Raw genomic sequence first — 25,877 nt, forward strand, 5'->3', positions numbered from 1 at the left:
GACTCATCATGTTTTTAAAACCAACCTTACGCATAATAACCTCTATATACGACCCTTATTACATCATTGCTTTACTCGTATCAAATATATTCATGCTACACACATTTTGATTTCTATGTCTCATAAATTTATACTACCAATTTGTTAACACGCACACGCACTGATATACCAAAATATCATACACGCATATACTTAAAACCTCCTAAAACTATGCTAATGAAGATATAATATAATTGTAGAAGCAACTGATCATAAATGGAAGTGATCAAGTGCAGAAGCTGGTGACTGAATAAAACCATCCAATTTGGTCGGAGAAATCACTACCAGTTGGAGCAATTGGCCAATTCTCAGTAGATCAGACGTAGCTTGCCTAAATGGACAGCTCTGTGGAGGAAGCTAATAATAGAAAACAAAACAAGTTGTTACGCTTAGATAGGCAAGAAAAACCTTCGTTCTAACAAGAACAGCCTTCGGTAATCACCTGACAGCTTCGGTAATTTGGAAGTAAGGTGTAACACCCCCAGATCCGGGGTCGGGAATCCGGGTCATCACGGTCTTTCTTTCCACAATATCACTTCACTTAATTAATAATAAATAACCTCATGCTGTGACCCCACACTAACACACACCACAACCCGTTATAGTATCAGAGATGAAATTGAAATAAGTACAAGTCCTTTAATCCACAATTTAAAAGTTATTACAACCCAAAATGATTACTTGATAAATTTACAGTTAATTGTCATTATCTGCCACAAGTTATAATTATACAATATTTGGTTCCCAAAAGTAGAATGCCTGATCTACTAATAGATCTACCTCTGCAGCTATAGCAGCTACAACATCAACGGGAAGACGCGGGACGCTTTCCACGCGCTTGCGCTGGGTCTGCTTGAGTCTGATCATCTTTCCTAACTGTTGTTGTGTGATGAAGAAATGAAGCAAGAGTGAGCATTACAGCTCGCAAGATAATATATAGTGTAAACAATAATGCAAGTATCTAAATGGATAACTTACTAGAATCCTTTATCAAGTGTAAAGTAATTACTTACTGGATATAAGTTTTAAGGAAGATGAAGTTACCAATTACTTCATTATACTTATACCATTTTTAGAAATCTACTTGAACTATTACTGTTCAAAGTATAATAAGTTTCAAAAGGTCATCCCATAGATGAGACCACAAGTTAAGACTTGAATAGATTCAATCTTTGAAACATTTTTAAAGGAAATGAAGTTACTAGATACTTCATTCAATGGGAACACCATTAAAACTATTTGACTTTGTCAAAGCTTCGACAACCACCCATTCGTAGCCCTTCGATCGAAATGCTCTGGGTAGTGTTGCAGAATTGTCCAACTGGATGATGAACTCATTACGGGAGTTTGTCGCGTCAGGAAGACCACTTATGATGATCAGTCGCAGTAGTACAACCCCACCATTTTCTACATGTAGAGGAGAACCTGTCGGATTTACTTGTCAACCGAACACTGGACTCCTAAGGAATGTACCGTCTTGCGGAACTTCCAGGCCATTTGGGCCAATATAATAAGGCTGGGCCGGCGCCACTCGACCACTTACGCCACTCCTAGTTCAGATAAAATCCATGACTCTGAAACGTAAAGTTCGTCCCCACTTTCCCCAAGTAGAAACTTATTGATACGGCTCCACCAAGAAGTCGTATCTAGTTGGAAAGGAAAACTCACCGATATTTTCCAGGCGATGCCTGTTAATGGATTAACTTGTTCCAAGAATTTTACTTCCCGAGTATTGGGTAAGTAATCAAAAACTCTTTTATCAAAATAACAACCTTGTTGCGAATATAAAACATACCACAGAGCCGGATCCCTCAGGTTTTGAGCGAGTATTTAAATCCCCTACAAAAGGAGGATCTTAAATATAAAAATGAGTTTTGGGATCCGCTCTAACTTTTAAAATCATTTTGAAGTCTCGCAAAACATTTTTTAAGAATGTTTGGAGTGATGCTGATTTAATAAATCAGTCCCAATATATTAGAAAATATCTGAATATTATTATTTAAATAATATTCCTATAAAGAATAATCTTTATAAAAATAATTGAAGTAGAAGTTGTAAAACTTATACTTAAAATGATTATTAAATAACCAAAGATATACTTATACGGAAGTACTATCTTTATTTGAATAATCAAAAGTAAGTTTGGTTATCGACTCATTATTCTTTAATAAAATAAAGAATATTATTTAGTAAATAATCAGAGTCATAAGTCCTCGAATGAATATTCAAAATAATATTCAATAATAAAATAAACGGGGTCATAAGCCCTCGAATGAATATTCAAGATAATATTCAATAATAAAATAAAGTTATCGAATAAACCTTATTCGATTCATAGTTTTGAAAACTATTCATATATATATATATAAATATATATATATTATACTCGGGAGCCTCGACTCCCGGTTTTAGAAAAAGTTCACCTTTGGGTCCCCTATACTAAGGGTATATGCAAATTACCGCTTATCTCTAGCATAGGTATTATCAACTGAATTAACAGATATATATATCAAGAATACGAAACAGGCATGCATATATACCATATCACATGCTACAATATATCGCAAGAATTTGCTAAATAACCATTATGCATCTATCACAAGATAATGCATATACAAATGTATACATCACAACAACAGTATAACGGATAGAAAACTTGCCTGAGCGACTGGGGGTTATAAATGGCTTGGGACGAGTCTGGTAACCTATAAACAACATATAAGTTGGAATTAAACCAAAGTCACTTATAAATCTATACTTTAACCAATTTAGACTCTAATGTTCGCTTTGCGCTTACTGATTCTCTTAAGTCGCTCGAGTACCCTCGGCTCCACCATTTTTAATAAATTAACCATTACGAGTTTTAAGGCGATTCTTTTGCGAGTGCCTTACCAACTGCCTAACACACTTTATATAAATGTTTCATACTCCAATTAGTCCTTTTAGGTCTTTAACCTATGTTTCAAAGTAAGGCGAGGGGTAATCATTCGTTCGCGAAACGTCGTTACTTAAAACGGTCGTTTCTCCTAAACCGTACATCGGAATCAAACGAACTACATATCAAAATGAAGCTCGTAACATGAACTATCTAATCATGGCAATGTTCAAAACCTAGCAGTGAGTTTTCTGGTCCTGATGTTAAGAGCAAAAATAGTCTAAAGTAAATCGGACATTACGACGGCTATGTTTACGCGATTTCCCAAATTTTTACCATTCCAAATCATATCAATCCAACTACCAATCAATAAAAACTCAAGATACACATCAATGCTACTGATTTCATTTATAATAAGCTCAAGGATCTCAATCCAATCATATATTATAATACATCCAAATTCAACTAAACTACTTAACAATTAAAGTTCGAATCATGCTTATCATTCAAATTACTACTCATCCATCCAAACCATCTCCAAACTTCAACATTCAAACTTATTACTAAAGGGTGTGAAGATTTATACCTTTATTGGAAGGTGTTAAGTTGCTAGGAAGCCTTATGGAGCCTCCTACAAGCTTGATCTTTCCAAAGAAATCAAGAACACAAAGTTAGGCTTTAAAGTTTCTAAAAGTCCGATTGAAAGAACTGTAAAAATGAGGGTCTTACCGTACTTATTTGGATGAGACTTGTGAACAAGAGTTGTAGGCCATCTCAATACCTTTCAAACGAGCTGTAGAACACAACATTTGAGTGAGTATTGAAGGAGATATGGCAGTTTGAAGTTGCTGTGTTTATTTTGGCCGAGAGCTTCTTCTTGCAAAGTCAACTCTTCTCTTTTTGATTTATATTATTTGCTTGGTTGATTCTTCTTTTTGTCTTGAAATTTGTTTTAACCTTTTTACCATGGTTAATTTTGTATGGCCCAAAATCACCCAACAAACAAAACTCCTTTGTCATGCTTATGCAAGCAAGCTTGTGTCATGTGATGACATCTTCATCCACTACCTTTTTGATTAATCCCTTAATTACTTGGCTAATGACCGCTGATCTGTTATACGGTTCGCTTATCTTTTGTTTTCGTTCGTCGTTTGAGGGATCATATACGAGATCTTATTACTTAGGTTTCCTTAACCTTTCTCAATACATTATATTCATTTTATGATCCTCTCTTATAATCCTTGAATTTAAATCCTTTTTATTCTATTACCTTATACTCAGTTCTTTCTGTATCTGGTAGATTTTCGGGAAAAATCCGAATTTGGATTCTGACGATCTTTACATACACTTATATCCTATATAAAGTACTAATAAGATCTCAGAATAACAATAGAAGAACCCCTACATAGTGTGGTATGAAAAATTTTCTTATTCCGCATACTCAGCAAAAGCACTATTAATAAGGGTTTCAAAAATTCCAAAAATTGGGGTTATTACATAAGGTGGGTTTGGAAATACAAGAAAGTAGAGATAGTAGAGAGAATATCCGTAAAAAGTTATCCGTTTCTTACTTTCCATTGAGTATTTATACCCAAACCTCTAATGAATGATTTTTCCGTTATGCTTGTAGTGTGAATGACCGTTAAGGCGAGAAAGGGGGAGACGTTTTGATTATTTATTAATTTCCAACGGTAGGGTAGAGTAGTGGGCTTTGGCCTTCGGACTAATGGATAAGAAGCTCGATGGGCCTTGTCCCCAGTGGTAGAGAAGCTTAATGAGCCTTCATTCGTTGGGCCTTATTTGGTTCATAACTAACACAAGATGCTATAGCGCACCACATCAATGTTATCTCTTAGAGCATCTCCAATCGTAAAATGCAAAATGGTTGGCCATAATGGTTGGTTATTACCATTTTGTAAAATTTTATCTAAGGGGTTTGATATACACTCCTATGGTATTATCTATATTATGATTATGTAAAGTTATACCTAAGGGTTTTTTTGGTTGGCCAAATATAGCCAACTAAAAATAATTCTGTATAATTTTTACTAAGGGGATACATGGTTGGAGTGTAATTTTATTTACATATTATCTAAATATGCCACATATTTGACACCTAGATGCCAACTAGATTATTTACCTAAGGGTTTTGTAGCATTGGAGATGCTCTGAATCATAATAATCAACTTTCTTTAGCTTATGTTGAATATACACTTGTACTCAGAATTTTGATCAAGGAGCATACACTTTTTGGGATGATGAACCTCATGTTCTCACTCGATCTTTCTCCGTTAAATTTTCATACTAGTCCAGGTTTGTGAGAATGAATTAAACGATGTGTATATTATTATTCGACTTCTCAAATTTTGTGTTTTGAAAACTCTAGTAGTTTTTAAATATAAGTTGTTTGTGCAATATATTTTGAATGTTATAAAATGTATTGTCATCACTTTTAATAGTTTTATTTTTTTTAATTTGTACAATCTTTTTCTAACTCAAAATTTGTGAAATATATATTTATTATTATGAAATATTGTTATCGATTTTAGAAAGGTTAACGCAATTGCACGTATCAAACATGCAGTATACTAATTTCGTTCCCACGAGGACTAATTTAAGTTCTTAAATATCGAATGTTATTTTTCTCTCAATTCAAATTAAATAAATTATGATTTAAACAATATGATAACCTACTCATGATTATAAAAATATACAAATAAACTTGAGAATCAAAGAAGATAAAAAGTATTTTGGCCTTTAACTTCTTATAAAGTTTAACAAGCATTCATTGTCATCTCTATTTTAATGTTTTGATCTCTAGTATAGGATACATCAATATTCACTTTGACATTTTGAATCATAATTGATTACTCGTGATATTAACTCACATATTCCTAAAATTCATGAGCATTATTAGCTCATTACCATAATTTGACTACTCGAGTTGTTTAGGTATTTTGCTATCCTAAACACAAATTAACTCATATGTTAATCTCAAGTTATATTGATTGGTTCTAAACTTAGGTTGTCTCTTTCAAGTATGACTCAAATTAAAAAATTAATCTCAAAGTTAATTACTCTTTGAGAAGCATTACACACAAATCAATATAATTAACCATAGTGAACATAAAATATAGAATCGAAAAGAATACTTATATAAAAAATCAAGAATCCATTAAAGTACTGGATAAAAGATAGTTTAACATCATAAAGAAATAAAACAAATCAATGAAGAAGATGAAGGATAGAACTCGTGATGTGGCTTCAATCTTTTTGATATAAGGGGTTTGTGTAACTACAAGTGTATTCTTTTATTTTTCTTCTCTCGACTGTTCTTTGTCTAAAACTACCCACATGTCTACTTCTCTAACTGCTATCATGCCCAAGATAGAATTGTGTACCTCTTTCCAAACTTTTCAACGACTACTTCTGGGCCTAAAATGATTTGTAGACCTCCCGATATAACCCAAATAGTAAAGACTGCAAATCTTGTCAAAAATCCGAATTTTCAATGAATTGACTTCAAAAGATTCAATTTAAGCTCCAATCTATTATTTCTTCATTCCTACAATAAAATATTAAACACATCAAATAAAAATACCAATTTTATAAAAAATAACTTATAATGTAGGGATAAATTAATAATAAATATCCACTTATCAAATATCCCCACACGTAAGGTTTTGCACGTCCTCGGGCAAAGAAAGAACATAAAAACCACATTCTTAACTTATTAACACCACTTTCGTAGGCGACTAATTGCATTGAACATATATAACAAGCCATTAAACCTGTAGACATATCTAGTTGGATGAGTTTTGTCTAATGAGGGCCTATAGTGAATGTACCCACAAAATCCATCTAGCTCATGTAAATTAACAAAGATGAAAATAAAAATAAATGTGTTTGGTCTGCCAAGTATTTGATGCATGCCAATGTAACTCCACACAAACAAGATAAAAAATGCTATCGCAACTCAAGTATCAAGGTGTACTCAAAAGTCCACGTCAAGTGTAAAAAAATTTGGTAATCATGCTAATCCTACAAGAGTATACTATCAAGAAAACTTGGGATTCTTATAAGTATGACAAGTAATACATCACCTTTCACTCACAAGGAAATTACGTTCAAGAATAGGTGTAGTGTATCACTCAAACCATCGTAAACATAAGCACGCTTGACACTTGGCATCGATCAAACTAGAACACAACATGCATGGATAATGATAATCAGAAGGACTTTTACTCGGGTTGTAATGAGGCTAGGGACAAGGTATGTCCAGAAAAGTTAAATAGGGAGAATTGTCAAAAACTAGTGATTTCCCACAATCAATCACACAATCTACCCATTCCCCACACTAGGACAAATATTAGGGATGGCAAAATAATCCGATCTGACGGATACCCGATTCGAAACCCGAAATTTTGGACTTACCGAACCCGATTTTTTGGATTTAGATTTGGATATGGATTCAATTTTTAAACCCGAAAATTTTTGGATGTGGATTTGGATATTAGGTATACCGATCCGAAACCCGATCCAAAATCTAAAACCCGATCCGAACCCGAAATAAAAAAAACCCGAATTATTAAATATATATAATATTAGAATTTTATATATTACACATTATAATATTATATATATATATATAATTTTAGATAATATACATTATACATATTATTATATAATTTTTTGAACATATACTTTTCTATTTATGTTAAAAATTAACTAATTATAGAGTTCAATGAAATATAATTATTCAATCATTTAAACGGGTAATAAGGTTTATAAAGTTAACAAAACATCTTTTAATGATAAATCTAAAAAACTGGGTATCAATTGGGTTGATTTTTTCAATATTAGCTATACATAAAATAACACAATTAATGATGTGGTGGAGTGGTTGAAGATGACAAGTTAAAACTCTTTCTCTGCAAGTCACGTGTTCGATCCCAACCACTTGCAATATCAATAATTATACAAATTTTTTGATTTCGGGTTCGGGTTCGGGTATGAATATCCAATTCAAAAAAGTTTCGGGTTTCGGGTATATCCAAATCCGATCTGAAATATGATGGATTGAGTTTGGGTATTCATTTTTAGGTATTTTTTGGGTTCGGGTCGGGTTCGGGTATGGATAAAAGTTTGGGGTTTGGATATGGATTCTGCAATACCCGATCTGATCCGACCCGATTGCCATCCCTACAAATATGTACATGTAATTTACTTAGCTTGAGACAACAAATCAAAATACAAATAACAAAAAATAAAACAAAAACTCTTACACAATTTTTTTATGGCATTTATATTTTTTGATGGTCATGAATATAAATTTATGGCCATCATTTGTTTCTGATTTTTTTCTTTTTTTTGCCTTGCATTTTTTTTAGAGAGCTATAAGCAAAACACTAATGTATGTACAATCACTGTGATTCTCTAAATGTCTGAAGAACACGTACTAAGCAAATACAAAAAATCTCAACATTCTCATTGATCAAATATATGATCTCAGGTAACCTACCTATCACACCTTATTATTTCCTCCTTATTTCACCATCCTTTGACAAGTTGGGATCAAAATTATATTAGGTCAAAAGAAGAAATGGGTTTAGGTACATAATATGATGTATCACAAAAAAATGAGTAAACTCAAAGGGCCACTAATGGATCATATATATAAGGCATGTTATAATGGGATAATGTATGGTTAATCATATTTTCCTTTATCATGTTATCAATTATTCAATATTATGTATATCAAGAAAGGTCTAAGAAAAATGCTAGCGATGCAAATACAATCTAGACACACAAGTAAATGAATAAGATGCAAAAGATATACATATAACATCAAAATCTCACTTGGTCTCAAAGGTCATAAATCCATCCCAGCCACAAGAAAATATTCTTTTTAGTGCTCTTTCTTGTACTCAAAGCATGAAAACCTACACATTTTGCACATATTTTATGTCCTTTTAATTACTTAAGACATTCATTGAGTTTAATAACTTCAACTTGCTAGTGAAAATGTGTTCACAAGAACATAGTATTACACCTCTCAAATAAAAAAATCAACACAAAATCACTTAACATGCGTGAATACATTTAGTCCAACTTACAACAATAAATTCATCAACTACTTGGCAGACAATCAAAAACATTTCAATGTAACATCTCTATCATTTTATTAGGTATGATATAGTTTTAATATTATGAAATATTTTTATCAATTTTTACCAACGCAAGTGCACGCATCAAACAAGTAGTATAATAATTTCATTCTGACGAGGACAAATTTAGGTTGTTAAATATCAAATACTATTTTTCTCTCAATTCAAGTTAAATAAATTATAATTTAAATAATATGATAACCTACTCCTAATTATAAAAATATATAAATAAATTTGAGAATTAAAAAAGATAGAAAGTATCTAGGCCTTTAACTTCTTCTAAAATTTAATAAGCATTCATTGTCATCTCTATTTAAATGTTTGATCTCTAGTCTACGGTACATCAATAATCACTTTCATATTAATCTCAAGTGATTCTAACTCATAATATTAACTCCTGTATTCATGTGCGGAATTAAAATTCATGACCAGTATTAGCATGTTACCCTAATTTGACTACTCAAGGAGATTAGGTTTATTCCCTATCGTAATCACAAAATAACACATATGTTAATATCAAGTTATATTGATTGACTCTAAACTTGGGCTGTCACTTCCAAGCATGAGCCAAATTAAGAAATCAATCTCAAAGTTAATTACACTTGGAGAAGCATTACACACAAATCAATATAATCAACCATAGTGAACATTAAATAGAGAATCGAATAGAATACTTATATAAAAGATCAAGAATCATAAAAAAACAAAACAAATGAATAATGAAGATGAAGGAAGGATATAACTCGTTATGCGGATTCAATTTTCTTGATCTAAGGGGTTTGTGTCTTCTACAAGTGTCTTCTCTTGTTTTTCTTCTCTCGGATGTTCTCTGTCTAAAACCACCTACATGTCTAATTCTCTAACTGCTATCTAACATGTTTCTATTTTCTGGGTATAATATAATACAAGAGTTTTAAATGCAAAAATAGGGATAAAATAAATAATTATAAATAGAGTAATATTTAATTAGAAATTCGTGGGCTCACTTCATTGAATGGTTCCAGTTTCTTCAGAGCATATACAAATATCAGGCCCCAGATAGAATTTTGGGCCTCTTTCTAAACTTTTCAACGACTGCTTCTGGGCCTAAAACGGACTTGTAGAACTCCCAGTATAGTCCAAATAGTAAAGACCACAAATCTTGTCTAAAAATCCGAATTTTCAATGAATTGACTCCAAAAGATTAAATTTAAACTCCAATCCAATATTTCTTCATTCCTCGAATAAAACGTTAAAACACCTGAAATAAAATACCAATTTCATACAAAATAACTTAAAAGGTAGGGATAAATTAATAATAAATATCTACTTATAAAATATAATGATTGTCATCACTTTAAATTTGTTTATTTTAAAATGTACGATCTTCTTCTATACTATACAGTACCTACCAGATTTACCTACATATTTATAAAATGAAATTATATCTACAGTAACAGAAAAAATAAATTAAATGTAAATTATCGGGACATCTTTGTTTTGGTAATCAGTTTTTGAGTAAAAATCTCAACCGTCTCTCGAGCCTGATGATTGCATATTTCTAGTATGTGGATGACCTTATACCATGATCATAGGAACTCTTTATTCTTTAATTGATCACATCTACAATGCTAACTGGTAAGTAAGCGTGTTAAAGATACAACGGTCCATAGGCATTAGCACGAACAAGACATACTCTATGTGTTCTATTTAATTTTTTTGTCAGGAAATACCTTCTTGTATTTGAATTATATCAAAATATAATGCTAATTTAATGGGAATATTCTTTCAGTCAAGAAATTTTACCATCTAACCTAAGAACATGCAAGATGTCCCTGAATATTTAGATAATAAAACAATTCAAGATGAATATAAAATCTGAATGGAAATAAGAAGCGAATAAGTCTAAAAATAAATTTTAATATAAAGAATAAAAATTTGCAGAGTTTAGAAATATATTATAATATCTATATAATAGATATCTGAGAAAGAGAGAGATCAAGTAGAGAATATTGTATTCATTCAAGTGTGTGTATAATCATGCTCACATATGGTGCCTATTTATAGGCTTACAAGTGAAAGGTTACAAGTACCTAAAAAGTCAAGAGTCACATGAATAGAAAAGGTCAAAAGTATAGAGTTAAAGATTGGAAAAATTAAAAGTCTAAAGACTTGAAAGGCCAAATGACATCCACATTATTCATAACACTCCTCCTTGGATGTCCGTCATATGAAAAAATTTCTCTTGAATATCCGTTATATGAAACAATGTCTCGTTATAGCCTTACTGGAAACCCCGGTGGGTAAAAAACCTAGTGAAAGAACAAAAACATTATTTCATAATGCACACATGATGCTGCCTCATTAAAAACCTTACTAGGAAAACCCCGTGGGAAAAAAATATGGTTATAAAAAAAGAGTGTGGCGCGCATATATCTCCCCCTGATGATTATGTAGTATAAAATCTTGTAAAACGTCTTAGATATAGTTGTTTATAGCGCCTGGCCCTGTAAAGTAAATCATTGTTGTATCTCCATTGAGTTGTGTAGTATATAACTTCAATCTTTACGAATAAACCACATCTTATAGTACCATGTCAGATCTTCAATCATTGACATAGACAAATATGACTACTATCAAGAGTTTCCATATGCACAATATGATTATGCAAAGTTCTTGCAATTGTTAGTTTCATAATATTCCAAAATAATAACATCATCATAATATGTGATATTTGTTTTTCAAAATGAGACCAACTTATAAGATTCAGAGTAAACACTTTGCACTTGCAAAAAATCAATTCAAACTTTTTTCGAATACATTAGTGAATATCAGTGAAAAATATTCGTGTACCTTCAGGACTCCTATTCTTTTAGATTGGGCTTGCTTTAATGAATGCTTGTAAATTTATTAATTAAATTGGGATATTAAAAATAATATAAATCAATATCTTGTTAAAATATGATGTGTGGTACTTCAGGACCAAAAATATTATTTTAAAGTTTTCATAGTGGTGATTATCATCTTCCTTCGGGGAAGAAATTATGTTTATGAATATTGTATGAACCCATGTCCCAAGTGTATATTTATTATCCTTCTAGAATTTATATCTAATCAACTTTTATAAGTCGTAACTTATGAGCATTCTTTGTAAAATATTTTAGCCCCCACTTAAAAGTGGTTTTCCCCTTCAAAATATGCATTATTCTAGGGAAATTCTGAAGTGATAGACAAACTTCATAACTTACAAAATAAACTCAATAATCCCAATGTATTTTGATTATGAGATGAAATTTATTCAAATGTCAATTAGAAACACACTCTAATTTCCATCCACTCTGGCCAGAGATTTACATGAGTTATCACCTATCACATTACATATTACCTTCAAAAAATATTAGTACGTATAATTCACATACACCTTCTTATGCTGGTAGATACTCTGATGTACAATCATAATTTGATAAGCATTAAATAAAACAACAATATATTTGATGAAGTTTTATGTCAGACTACTGGCCCGAAACCCTTAACAATTTGATAGGACTAGTTCTTGAGAACTTGATTTAACGCTTCCTGCGGTTTAGATCCTTCAGGAATATTTTTATTTAAACATCTGCCAAGTGGGTAAAATATAAATAAAATCATTCATATAATGCCAGACTATCATGTAATTATATTCACTACATATTTTTTTATTCTCTTAATTAATACGAGGTCATTGTGCAACTGTTAGGGCAAAACACGCGATAATATTCATGCAAGTATACACGATCGCAAGTAATATAGAATAAATTCTAGTTCATTTCCACAGTTATTGGTTTAGGATAATTTCAATCAATGTATTTATACAACACTAGTATGGTTATTATCCAATGCTAAGACGAATAATAAATTGAGGTCGTTTAACTAAGATTAACTAAGAGATTATACTAAGAACATAAACTAGGAGATTAAAGAGAGTTGAATAATATATGACACAAACATGAGATTCTAACTTCATTAAATACTTCATTCTATAGCCTTTTCATTCTTAACCTTAACATGTAATGGTGATGACACTAATGAGATAACACAAAACTGATAAATGCTAACTTTCATTGTACGAGTACCATACTACTAGACATCCACAAAAGAAATAGAAGCTGAATAGACACCAATTATATTGAGACCTTATATGTCTATAGAATTTGACAACATAATGGTTTAATGCACAAGTTATCTATCGTGATTACATAGGGAAAGAAAGATGGTTAAAATTACCTATGAATCATGCATAACAATTACATGAACCTATGTTGGCATGGCAAGTTCTAAATCCTTAAATTCACTTTAGCTTCATTCAAGATTAACACACTATCTTATAAGTTTGCGACGCTCATAAGACGAATAAGTACAACCAAACTAGTTTATCATACAATCACCACACACTAAGGCATCGAAACTAATTAACTAAAGAAATTTATAAATAAATCCGTTAGAACCCCATGATAACCATTAGCCCATAATCGGACTCATCATCAACGTGGGTTCCGATAAAAGCATTGTATAATAAACGTAGTCTTTATACTTAAATAAAAGCAAGCACGAAACAAGAGTATAGGTTCACGAATAAGAAAACTAGCATCCAAAGTTACAACTTAAAACAAAGAATCACAAGAATAAACTAGATCTTCTTCGCCTTGGTTGAATTGTGCTCTGCGGTCTTCTTACGCCTTCTCCCTAAGCTCTGGTACATCTTGTTATAAAAAACGAGCATAAGTTATGTATGTATAGCATCCCATGCAGAGTAGAAGTCCAATGGATCAAAATTCTAGAAGAAACATGATTTTATTTACCCGACCTAGCGCGACCGCGGGCTTGACCAGCGCGGGCGCGCTGACATTCTGCTCTTTGGGCGCGACCGTGCGCTACTACAGCCCGGGCGCACCGTGTCTCTGGAGAAATTTATGATTTCTTTCTTTTTTTTGTTGGTTTGAGTTGGTCTTTTCATGAGCTTTTATTCTAGATACCATCCTAACACCATATTAGCATCCAAATAATGCTAATTCACCTGTATTCCTGATAAATGCCTGAAATGCAAAAACACTACAAAAATACGTTAAAAACATAACAATTTGAGTACAAAACATCAATCCAAAGCTTTATGGAGCGTTATAAAGTGTCATACATGCCACTCAACATACCCCCAAACTTGAACCGATGCTTGTCCTCAAGCATAAACAGACTCTAAGAATAAGAAATAAAAATGCATGAATGAAAACTAAATGAATGCAACGATCCCCATAGAATAACTAAACCAATCAACAAGCAACATCTCAACAAATGTAGTTATTCGCACAAAGATTAATCAAGCCCTACAAATCAACCTACAAGCCAGAAATGTGCGTGTGTGAAAATGCTTACAGATATACTATCACAATCTAGATCAATAAACATGACACACTACTCATCAAGGCAATCACAAGGTTATAATAGAATAAAAGCTAGACTCAAAATAACTTATAACACTTCAATTCTAATATCGTAGTTTTACATGGATTCATGCTTTTATTCATAACATAAAAATAACATAATTATGCTTATTTAACCGTGCAATGAGTGAGGTCCACAAAAGACTTATATAATAATACCCATATAGCGAGCGTTAGGTTAGTGGATCCCAGACTATAAAAAGCCTTAGGTCACTAGGCACAAAGTCCCCTAAGAACTTAATAACTCGAGTATTAAAGAGCCCAATCATGATCAATTATGCATAAACACATTTTTTTTTCTTTTCTTGTTTTTTTTCTTTTTTTCTACTTCTTTTTTTAATAAATTTCTGAACGAGTGCGTTTCGCCCCATCTCGTTCAACCTAGACTACTCATATAAAATGAGCCGGCTACTAGCCATTTGACACCTAGCCATAACAACTAGCAATGAAATCCAATTTTCTCCAATTTTTAAATATCCATGTTATTTAATTATTAAGAGAATATCCTAAATTCTAAAAATAAACAAGCGATTAAACCTCGACAAACCAATTAAACCATGACCATGGTCTAGCCCTCAAGCAACCTATAAGACTTAGTGAAATACAATTGTCTCTAGCATGCAAATCAACTCGATAAGACTTAACATCACTAAACACGACATTACTACACTAGCATCAATATCATAAATTAATCGGAAAATCATCTAAGGGATTATGTTATTATGCAAATGCATGAAACTATATGCAACAACTATCATAAAACTACAAAAATAAAAAACTACTACATTGAAAATATGCAACTATATGAACTAAACTAGCATGAATATGCGATAATATGAGACTCACATAAACACATAATCCTTAACTACTACACCCAAACTTAAAATATCCACTATTCTCAATGAAGGTAATAGCAAGGAATCAGGGATACCTAATCAGAACCAGGATCATCACCCTCAAGGGGTGGAGTGTTAGGAGTGTCTGGAGGAAGATACACAGAATCCTCACCGAATACCGGCCACTGGATGTCAACTCATGTGGCTCTGAAAGCATTCCCCAACGCTTGGGTGAGGTCATGTGCAAACCTACTATGGATGTCATGCATCGCATCCATCCTCCTACCTAAATGCCTATACTGCATCGTACTCAAACCAGCACTGCCCTGTGCTTTCTCCTGCTACTGCTGCTACTGTGATCCCGAAGGACCAGCCTCCTCTCCCAACCGAGCTCTCCATGCTGCTCGACGAGCCTGCGAAGTCCCACTAGCATAAGTCTGATCCGCTGGCCTACCACCTCGCAGATGGTCATAAGAATATCCAAGCCCCTTAGGATCGGGCTTCCCACTATACCACTCAGTCATATTTAACCATGTCGAACTATCAATCGGAGCACTAGGGAGCTGCAGCTGCTCATGTGTGGGCTAACGAACGCCAACCGCCACACACAACTTCGTCACAATGGACGCATAGGGTATTGAACACGTAGTACTCCCTCGCAAGAACCTTAGAATACCCTAATGCATCACCATCCCAAGATCCACATAGTCTCCCTGCAGAATACCCCACAATAAATGCGCACGCTCCACGGTAATCTCATGCATGTGAGAAGATGGCATGATATTAGTATAAATAAAAGAATTCCATGCACATGCAAACCTGTTCATGCACGAAGCAGGGAACGTGGCATACTTATTCATTCCCTTCTTGAACTTACAATGAGTCTCAGGCACACAAAGGATAGCAACAATCTAATCCAAGTTAAACTCCTTCGGAGTTTTCTCGTTCCAATTCTCATGTTCATCCTTCCTCTCGGGCTGCTCAATCACCCTACGAATCGCCTCCGCACTGTAGTCCACCGTCATCCTCCTCACCACGGTGAAACCATTCTTCACCGCCTTAGCATTAGCAGAAAACTGACGTACCACACTTATGGGTACAGCAACGGGTGTCTCGCAAAAAACAACCCAGCCCATCTCCAAGATCATCTCCAACAACTTACCATATTTCCCCGATGGCAGAAAACTACGCTCCTTGGCTATAGGCTTCGAAAAAAGCCTCACATACTCCGCCTCAGCCTCGGGAGTTGAAAACCTATGCCTCACACCATATGCACTCGAAGAATCGGTGGTGTTGCTACTTACTTGAGTTTGCTGTCTTTTTGGTGCCATTGAGATTGAATAAGTTTGTGAGAGTAGAAGTTTGTAAGAGAGATTTGTGTGCTTGAGAATATGAGAAGTGATGGAGAAGTTTGTGTATAAGTGTATGTATATATAGGAGATTGAGAGAGAATTATTTATGGAAAAGGAGTGGAAATTGATTATGTCAATAATGGGAATAATGGGTTTAATTTGGAGAGGAAAATTTGGGATGTGGAAGAGTAAAATTTGGGTGGGAATTGATTTTGTATTAAAATCCCGAATTTCTCTTCTTTTCTTCCTTGTAATTTACTTTTCACATACAAGGACCCAGCGCAGCCGCACGCGATCTTGGCGCGGGCACGCCGTGCTACTGACATTTCGGAACTGCCTCCCCGCCAGGAAGCGCGAGCGCACACAGTTTTTGGAATTTCAGCACGGCCGCCCCGCTCTATAGCGCGGGTGTGCCGTGCTACTGTACTTGGCCCTGAAATTTTCTGTTTTTTTTTATGTTTTTCTCTTTCCTTTCAGCTTCCTCTACCTACTAATGTACAACAAACTTGGGTTGCCTCCCAAGAAGCGCTTGGTTTACGTTGTTAGCTTGACGTAGAATCTCGAGATCAGGTAGACAATAAAACAACACTAACCACCTCACGGTTTGCCATATCCCCATAGTAGTGCTTCAACCTCTGACAATTTACCTTGAATGTTTGGCATAGATCATTCTCAAAAATCTCCACAGCTCCATGCGGAAACACCGTTTTGATTATGAAAGGCCCGGACCATCTTGACTTCAATTTTCCAGGAAAATGATGGAGACGAGAGTAATATAACAGAATTTGTTGTCCCCGCATAAATGACTTGAGCACTAGACCCCTATCGTGCCACCTCTTGACTTTCTCCTTGTACATTTTATTATTTTCATACGCTTGAAGCCGAAATTCGTCGAGTTCATTCAATTGAAGCATTCTCTTCTTACCAGCTACATCCAAATCAAGGTTCAACTTCTTCAAAGCCCAATACGCTTTATGCTCGAGCTCCACAGGAAAATGACACCCCTTACCATAAACCAACTGAAATGGTGACATTCCCAACGGAGTCTTGTATATTGTTCTATATGCCCAAACAGCTTCATCAAGCTTCAAGGACCAATCCATCCTTGATGGACACATAACTTTCTCTAGAATATTATTGATCTCCCTGTTCGACACCTCAGCTTGACCATTAGTCTGAGGATGGTAGGCTGTTGCAATACGATGATTCACATTATACCTTTGCATCATGGCAGTGAACTTGCGATTATAAAAATGCGATCCCTCGTCACTGATTATGACTATTGGAGTCCCAAATCTTGTGAATATCTGCTTATGAAGAAAATTAAGCACTAATTTTGCATTATTTGTCGGCAAAGCCTTGACTTCCACCCATTTCAACACATAATCGACTCCCAACAAGATATACTGGTTATTACAAGATGAGACAAACGACCCCATAAAGTCGATTCCCCAAACATCAAAGACTTTAACCTCGAGAAGCATATTAAGAGGCATCTCATCCCTCTTGGACATATTACCCACACGTTGGCATGAATCACACTTCAAAACAACGTGATGCGCATCCTTAAACAATGTAGGCCAAAAGAATCCCGCTTGAAGGACCCGAGCTATTGTCTTTTCTCCACTATAGTGGCCTCCATAAATAGTAGTATGACAGTCTCGCAAGATTCCCCCCATTTCGTTGTATGAAATACATCTCCTGATGATTTGGTCAGTTCCTTGCCTAAACTAGTATGGTTCATCCCACATGTACCACTTCACCTCATGAAGAAACTTCTTCCTTTGAGCGTACGACAAGTCTGGAGGCATGATATTACTCACAAGGTAGTTCACAATATCTGCAAACCACGGTTTTTCCTCTTGCACTCGAAACAACTGCTCATTGGGAAAAAACTCATTTATCAATGCCTTATCTTGTGAAGTTGCACTTGGATCTTCCAAATGAGATAGATGATCAGCGTCTTGATTCTAAGTACCTTTTCTGTCCTTGATCTCTAATTCAAACTCCTGAAGCAAAAGAACCCATCTAATCAATCTAGGCTTTGAATCCTTCTTCGAGATGAGATATCCAATTGTAGCGTGATCCGTGAAAACTGTCACCTTCGTCCCAAGCAAATAAGATCAAAACTTCTCAAAACTGTAGAAAATAGCCAGAAGTTAAATATCTTTAGTAGTGTAATTCAGTTGAGCATCATTGAGGGTCTTACTAGCATAGTAGACCACATAAAATATGTTGTTCTTTCTCTGCCCAAGAACTGCTCCAACTGCATAGTCACTTGCATCGCATATCATCTCAAAAGGTTCATTCCAATCAGGTGTCGTGATCAAACTCTTCTTCAAGAACTCAAAAGCAGTTAAGCCCTCGTCATCAAACTTGAACGGGACATCCTTCTCTAGAAGATTGCATAAAGGTTTAGAGATTTTTGAAAAGTCCTTGATGAACCGCCTATAGAAACCCGCATGTCCAAGAAAGCTGCGAACTCCCTTAACAGAATTTGGTGGGGGAAGATTTTCATTGACCCCCACCTTGGCTTTGTCCACCTCAAGACCCTTACTAGAGAACTTGTGACCAAGAATAATGCTTTGTTGCACCATAAAGTGACATTTCTCCCAGTTGAGAACCAAATTGGTCTCAACACACCTTTTAAGAATGTCACCAAGATTCTGCAATCACTCATCAAATGAATCGCCAAACACAGAGAAGTCATCCATGAATACCTCCGCATTCTGACCAATCAGGTCAGAGAAGATAACCATCATGCATCTCTGAAATATGGTCGATACCCCACACAAACCAAAAGAAACTCTTCTAAAGGCGAAAGTACCAATGAACAAGTTAAAGTAGTCTTTTTATGATCTTCCGGAGCAATGCAAATCTGATTATAGCCCGAATAGCCATCCAGAAGACAGTAGTACTCATGCCCAGCCAATCTGTCAAGCATCTGATCAATAAATGGCAGAGGGAAGTGATCCTTTCTCGTGGTCTTGTTTAGCTTCCTGTAATCCATGTAAACTCTCCACCCTGTGACTATTCAAGTAGGAATGAGCTCATTCTTCTCATCAGTAACAACGGTGATACCTCCTTTCTTTGGCACACACTGAACTGGACTCACCCAAGAACTTTCAGAAATGGGATAAATGATCCCTGTATTCAACCATTTGAGAATTTCCTTGTTCAAAACTTCTTTTATGATCGGATTCAGCCTTCTTTGTTGCTTAACAGTAGGCTTGTTACCTTACTCTAGCAGAATTTTATGCATACAATAAGAAGGTCTGATTCCCTTAATATCTGCTATTGTCCATCCAATTGCCGATTTGAACTCTCTCAGAATTCTTAAGAGTTTTTCCTCATCACTATCTAAAAGGTTAGATGCAATAATAATATGCAAAGTCGATACATCAACTAAAAAAGCATACCTTAAGTGTTCAGGTAATGGTTTAAGCTCAAGTGTAGTAGCTTCCTCAATAGATGGATTGAGGTGCTTGGGAGATTTGTTCAGCTCTTCCATTCCAAGAGATTCAAAAGGCATATCCATCTTCCTCTTCCAGGGAGAAGCATTCAGATATTGCAATTACTCATCATCTTCACTATCAGAATTCCCCAACAAGGCCTTTTCTAAGGCATCAGACCTTAGCAATTGATCAAGTTCTGAAGTAACCACAGAATTGACCAACTCCACCTTTAAGCACTCTTCATTTTACGTAAGGAATTTCATGGCATTGAACACATTAAAAGTTACATCCTGATCCAACACTCGCATGGTGAGCTCACCCTTCTGCACATCTATCAAGGTTCGACCAGTAGCCAAGAACGGTCTTCCCAAGATTATGGGAATCTTCTTATCCTCCTCGAAATCAAGAATTACAAAATCAGCAAGAAAGATGAGTTTATCCACCTTGACCAAAACATCCTCAATAATGCCTCACGAATATGTAATAGAATGATCAGCCAGCTGTAGAGTCATATTAGTAGGTTTTGGATCAAGTAAGTCCGACTTCTTGAAGATTGACAAAGGCATCAGATTGATGCTAGCTCCCAAGTCACATAAGCATTCATCAAATGACACTTTTCCAATGGTGCAAGGAATAGTGAAGCTTCCAGGATCTTTAAGTTTCAGAGGTAACTTATGTTGCAGCACAACACTGCATTCCTCCGTGAGAGAAACTGTCTCTAAGTCATCAAGCTTCACTTTCCGAGAAATTATACCTTTCATAAACTTCGCATAAGTAGGCATTTGTTCAAGAGCTTCAGTGAAGTGTATGTTGATATGAAGTTTCTTGAACACCTCCAGAAACTTTTCAAACTGCTTATCCAGCTTTTTCTTCTGCAGCCTCTTAGGAAAGGGAGGTGGAGGATATATCTGTTTCTCCGCTGTATTACTGTCAGGATGAGTGTGTTCAACATTAGTCTTCCTTGGTTCCACTTCAGCTTCCTTCTGCACTTCTTCCTTAGCTACAGCTTCTTCATCTGAAATTTGACAGTGTTCGGGATTTGCATCCTTCCCAGACCTTAATGTAATTTCCTTTACCTGCTCCTTAGCTTCCCTCTTTCCTCGTACTTCAGTGTCACTAGAAAGTGTACCAGGTTGACGATTTAACAAGACATTGGCAATTTGTCCAATTTGATTTTCCATGATCTTGATAGAAACCGCTTGGCTCTTGCACATGAGCCTCAACTCCTCCAATTCAGATTTTTCATTAGACTGTTACAGCTGGAGTTGCTGCCTTGGTGCATATTACGGTTGCTGAAAACCAGGATGGTTGTACTGCATTGCTGGATACTGCTGATAAGGCTGCTGAACCGTATTCTGAGTATTGCTCCAGCTAAAGTTAGGTTGATTATGGTTGTTGGGATGATAGGTGGCTGGTACAGGTTGTTGTGACCTCTGAAAGTTGGTCACAAAATGAGCTGATTCACTAGAAATGACACACTGATCAGTCTTATGGGCACCAACACAAAGCTTACATATACAAGTGATCTGATTAACTCCATAATTAGCCAAAGAATCCACCTTCATCGTCAAAGCCTTAAGGTGAGCAGCTATAGCAGTAGCTGTATCTATGTCCAGAATTCCTGTTACCTTTCCCTGAGATAGTCTCTGAGTAGGATTCCGGTATTCATTAACAGTCATTAGTTCAATCAATTCATAAGCTTCATCATAGTTTTTAGCCCACAAGGCTCCTCCTGATACCGCATCAAGCATGGGTCTAGAAGTAGCACCCAAACCATTATAGAAATAGTTAATGATCATTTAGTCAGGCATCCCATGATGAGGATACTTCCTAAGCATCTCCTTATATCGATCCCAAGCCTCACATAATGATTCTCCAGATTGCTGAGCAAATTGAGTAAGTGTATTTCTGATTGCAGCAGTCTTCGCCATAGGAAAGAATTTAGTTAAGAAATTTTGCGCAAGATCCTCATATTTGGTGATAGACCCAGGTGATAGAGAATGTAACCAGCACTTAGCTTTATCCCGCAGAGAGAATGGGAAAAGCCTCAACTTAATAGCATCTTCAGAAAATCCATTGAACTTGAAAGTGTCGCAGATCTCGATGAAATCTCTGAGGTGCATGTTGGGGTCTTCTGTCGGAGAACCCCCAAATTGAACTGAGTTTTGTATTATCTGAATCGTGCTCGACTTGATTTCAAAGGTATTAGCCGAGATGGCTGGTCGAACAATGCTAGACTGAATATCATTGATCTTCAGTTGAGAGTAGTCCATCAAAGCCCTTGGATTCGCTTCTGGTTCTCCCATTGCAATAAGAACCTCTTATTCTTTCTCATTTAATATCTCTTCTTCAACTTTCTCCTCGACTACAACTTCTTCCTCAGCTTGATCCAGTGTTCTCTTACGAGACCGAGAACGCGTATGCATACACACTCACTAGAGTACCTGAAACACGATAAGGAATTAAGTAAGTAACAATGTCCGAGTCACTGAACTTTAACGACCAATGATGACAAACACATAAACTAAAAATTAACAACGATATCCCCGCAGCGGCGCCAAAAACTTGTTAGGGCTAAAACACGTGCTAATATTCACGCAAGTATATGTGATCATATGTAATATAGAATAAATTCGAGTTCGTTCCCACAGGGATTGGTTTAGGTTAATTTAAATTAATGTATTTATGCAACACTAGTATGGTTATTATCCAATGCTAAGACGAATAACAAATTGAGGTTTTTTAACTAAGATTAACTAAGAGATTATACTAAGAACATAAACTAGGAGATTAAAGGGAGTTGAATAATATATGACACAAACATGGGTTTCTAACTTCATTAAATAGTTTATTCTATAGCCTTTTCGTTCTTAACCTTAGCATGTAATGGTGATGACACTAATCAGATAACACAAAACTGATAAACGCCAACTTTCGTTGTACGAATACCATACTACCAGACATCTATATTGAGACCCTATATATCTATAGAATTTGACAACATAACCGTTTAATGCACAAGTTATCTATCGTGATTACATAGGGCAAGTGAGATGGTTAAAATTACCTATGAATCATGCATAACAATTACATGAACCTATGCTATCATGACAAGTTCTAAATCCTTAAATTCACTTTTGCTTCATTAAAGATTAACACACTATCTTATAAGTTTGCGACGCTCATAAGACGAATAAGCACAACCAAAACTAGGTTATCATAAAATCACCACACATTAAGGCATCGAAACGAATTAATAAAGAAATCCATAAATAAATCCGTTAGAAACCCATGATAACGATTAGCCCATAATCGGACTCATCACCAACATGGGTTCCGATGAAAGTATAATAAACATAATCTTTATACTTAAATAAAACCAAGTATGAAACAAGAGTATAGGTTCAAGAATAAGAAAACTAGCATCCAAAGTTACAACTTAAAACAAAGAATCACAAGAATAAACTAGATCTTCTTCGCCTTGGTTGAATATTGCTCTACGGTCTTTTCCTTACGCTCTGGTACGTCGTGTTATAAAAAATAAGTTTTGTACTTGGTTTTCTTATTCTTGAACCTATACTCTTGTTTCGTACTTAGTTTATTATTTATTCAGTATAAAGACTACATTTAATATACCATGCTTTCATCGGAACCTACATTGATGTTGAGTCTGATTATGGGCTAATCGTTATCGTAGGGTTCTAGCGGATTTATTTATGGATTTCTTTAGTTAATTTATTTCGATGCCTTAGTGTGTGGTGATTGTATGATAACCTAGTTTTGGTTGTGCTTATTCATCTTATGAGCGTCACGAACTTATAAGATAGCTTGTTAATTCTTAATGAAGCGATAGTGAATTTAAGGATTTAGAACTTGCCATGCTAGCATATGTGCATCTGTTATTGTTATGCATGATTCGTAGGTAATTTTAACCATCTTACTTGCCCTATGTAATCACGATAGATAACTTGTGCATTAAACAGTTATGTTGTCAAATTATATACACATATAGGGTCCTAATATAATTGGTGTCTATTCAGCTTCTATCTCTTTTGTGGATGTGTGGCAGTATGTTATTCGTGCAACAAAAGTTTTCATTTAGCAGTTTCCTATTGTCTGATTAGTGTCATCACCATTACATGCTAAGGTTAAGAACGAAAAGGCTATTGAATGAAGTATTTAATGAAGTTAGAATCCCATGTTTGTGTTATATATTATTCAACTCTTTTTAATCTCTTAGTTAATGTTCTCTAGTATAACTCTCAATAGTTAAACATAGTATAATCAAAACCCAAATTGTTATTCGTCTTAGCATTGAATAATAGCCATATCATTGTTGCATAAGTGCATCAATCACATCATTAACCTAAACCATTCCCTATGGGAATGAACTAGAAATAATTCTATATTACTTGCGAACGCGTATACTTGTGTGAAATATTAGCGCGTGTTTAGCGATTAACAAGTTTTTGGCGCCGCTGCCGGGGATCGGTGTTAACTTTTAGTTTATGTGTTTTTCATCAGTGATCACTAAAGTTCATTGGCCCGGATATTGTTACTTGCCTACTCTTTTCCTTGTCGTGTTTCAGGTACTCTAGCGAGCCTGTATGCATACGCGTTCGCGGGCGCGTAAAAGAAATCTGGATCAAGTCGAGGAAGAAGCTATAGTGATTTGAAGGGAAGTTTTTGAGGACGAAGAGAAAGTAGAAGAAGAAGAAGAGAAAGTCAAGGAACCATCTTTAGTAGTGATGGGAGATCAGGCAGAAATTCCTAAGGCTTTGATGGACTATTCTCAGCCTAAGATCGATGATATTCAGTCGAGCATGATTAAACCATCCATCTCGGCTAACACTTTTGAGATCAAGTCGAGCACGATTCAGATGATACAGAAGTCAGTTCAGTTTGGGGGTTCTCCTACAGAAGACCCCAACATGCACATCAGGGATTTCATCGAGATCTGCGACACTTTCAAATCCAAATGGGTGACTGAAGATGCTATCAAGCTACGACTTATCCCATTCTCTCTAAGGGATAAAGTAAACTGCTGGTTACATTATCTACCACCAGGGTCTATCACTAAATGGGAGGATCTTGCTCAAAATTTTCTCACTAAATTCTTTCCTATAGAGAAGATCGCTGCAATCATGAATGCTTTTACTGAGTTTGCACAGCAAACTGGAAAATCTCTGTGTGAGGCTTGGGATCGATACAAGGAGATGCTAAGGAAGTGCCCACATAATGGCATGCCTAATTGGATGATTATAAACTATTTCTACAATGGTTTGGGCGTTCAGTCTAGACCTATGCTTGATGTAGCATCTGGTGGAGCTTTATGGGCCAAAAGCTATAATGAAGCTAATGAGTTGATTGAGCTCATGGAATCTAATGAATACTAGAATCCTATACAAAGAATGTTGCAAGGCAAAGTAGCAGGAATTCTGGAAGTGGATACAACTACTGCTATAGCTGCTCAACTTCAATCTTTGACGATGAAAGTGGACTCTTTGGCTAATTATGGAGTTAATCAAATTAGTAGTGTTTGTGAGCTTTGTGCGGGGCACATGAAACTGAGCAGTGTGCTATTTCTAGCGAATCAGCTCAATTTGTGAGTAACTTTCGGAGATCACAGCAACAAGCTCCAGCCACTTATCATCCAAATAACTGTAATCATCCTAACTTCAGCTGGAGTAACGATCAGAA

General features: G+C 35.3%; 1 long non-coding RNA gene and 2 other non-coding genes across 3 annotated transcripts; 1 reads left to right on the top strand and 2 right to left on the bottom strand.

Annotated features, from left to right (window-relative positions):
* Positions 1 to 689: 689 nt before the first annotated feature.
* LOC141659628 (uncharacterized) lies at positions 690 to 3,770 on the bottom strand. The gene is made up of 3 exons (XR_012549828.1): positions 3,644 to 3,770; positions 3,501 to 3,558; positions 690 to 915 (listed from the first exon to the last, which is right to left on the bottom strand). It is a non-coding gene; the product is annotated as an uncharacterized LOC141659628 (long non-coding RNA).
* Positions 3,771 to 21,986: 18,216 nt separating this feature from the next.
* LOC141663158 (small nucleolar RNA R71) lies at positions 21,987 to 22,093 on the top strand. Its single transcript, XR_012551242.1, has one exon. It is a non-coding gene; the product is annotated as a small nucleolar RNA R71 (small nucleolar RNA).
* Positions 22,094 to 25,315: 3,222 nt separating this feature from the next.
* On the bottom strand, positions 25,316 to 25,422 carry LOC141663179 (small nucleolar RNA R71). Its single transcript, XR_012551262.1, has one exon. It is a non-coding gene; the product is annotated as a small nucleolar RNA R71 (small nucleolar RNA).
* Positions 25,423 to 25,877: the final 455 nt, after the last annotated feature.

Source organism: Apium graveolens, chromosome 5, assembly GCF_009905375.1.
Source record: "Apium graveolens cultivar Ventura chromosome 5, ASM990537v1, whole genome shotgun sequence".
NCBI classification, from domain to species: domain Eukaryota; kingdom Viridiplantae; phylum Streptophyta; class Magnoliopsida; order Apiales; family Apiaceae; genus Apium; species Apium graveolens.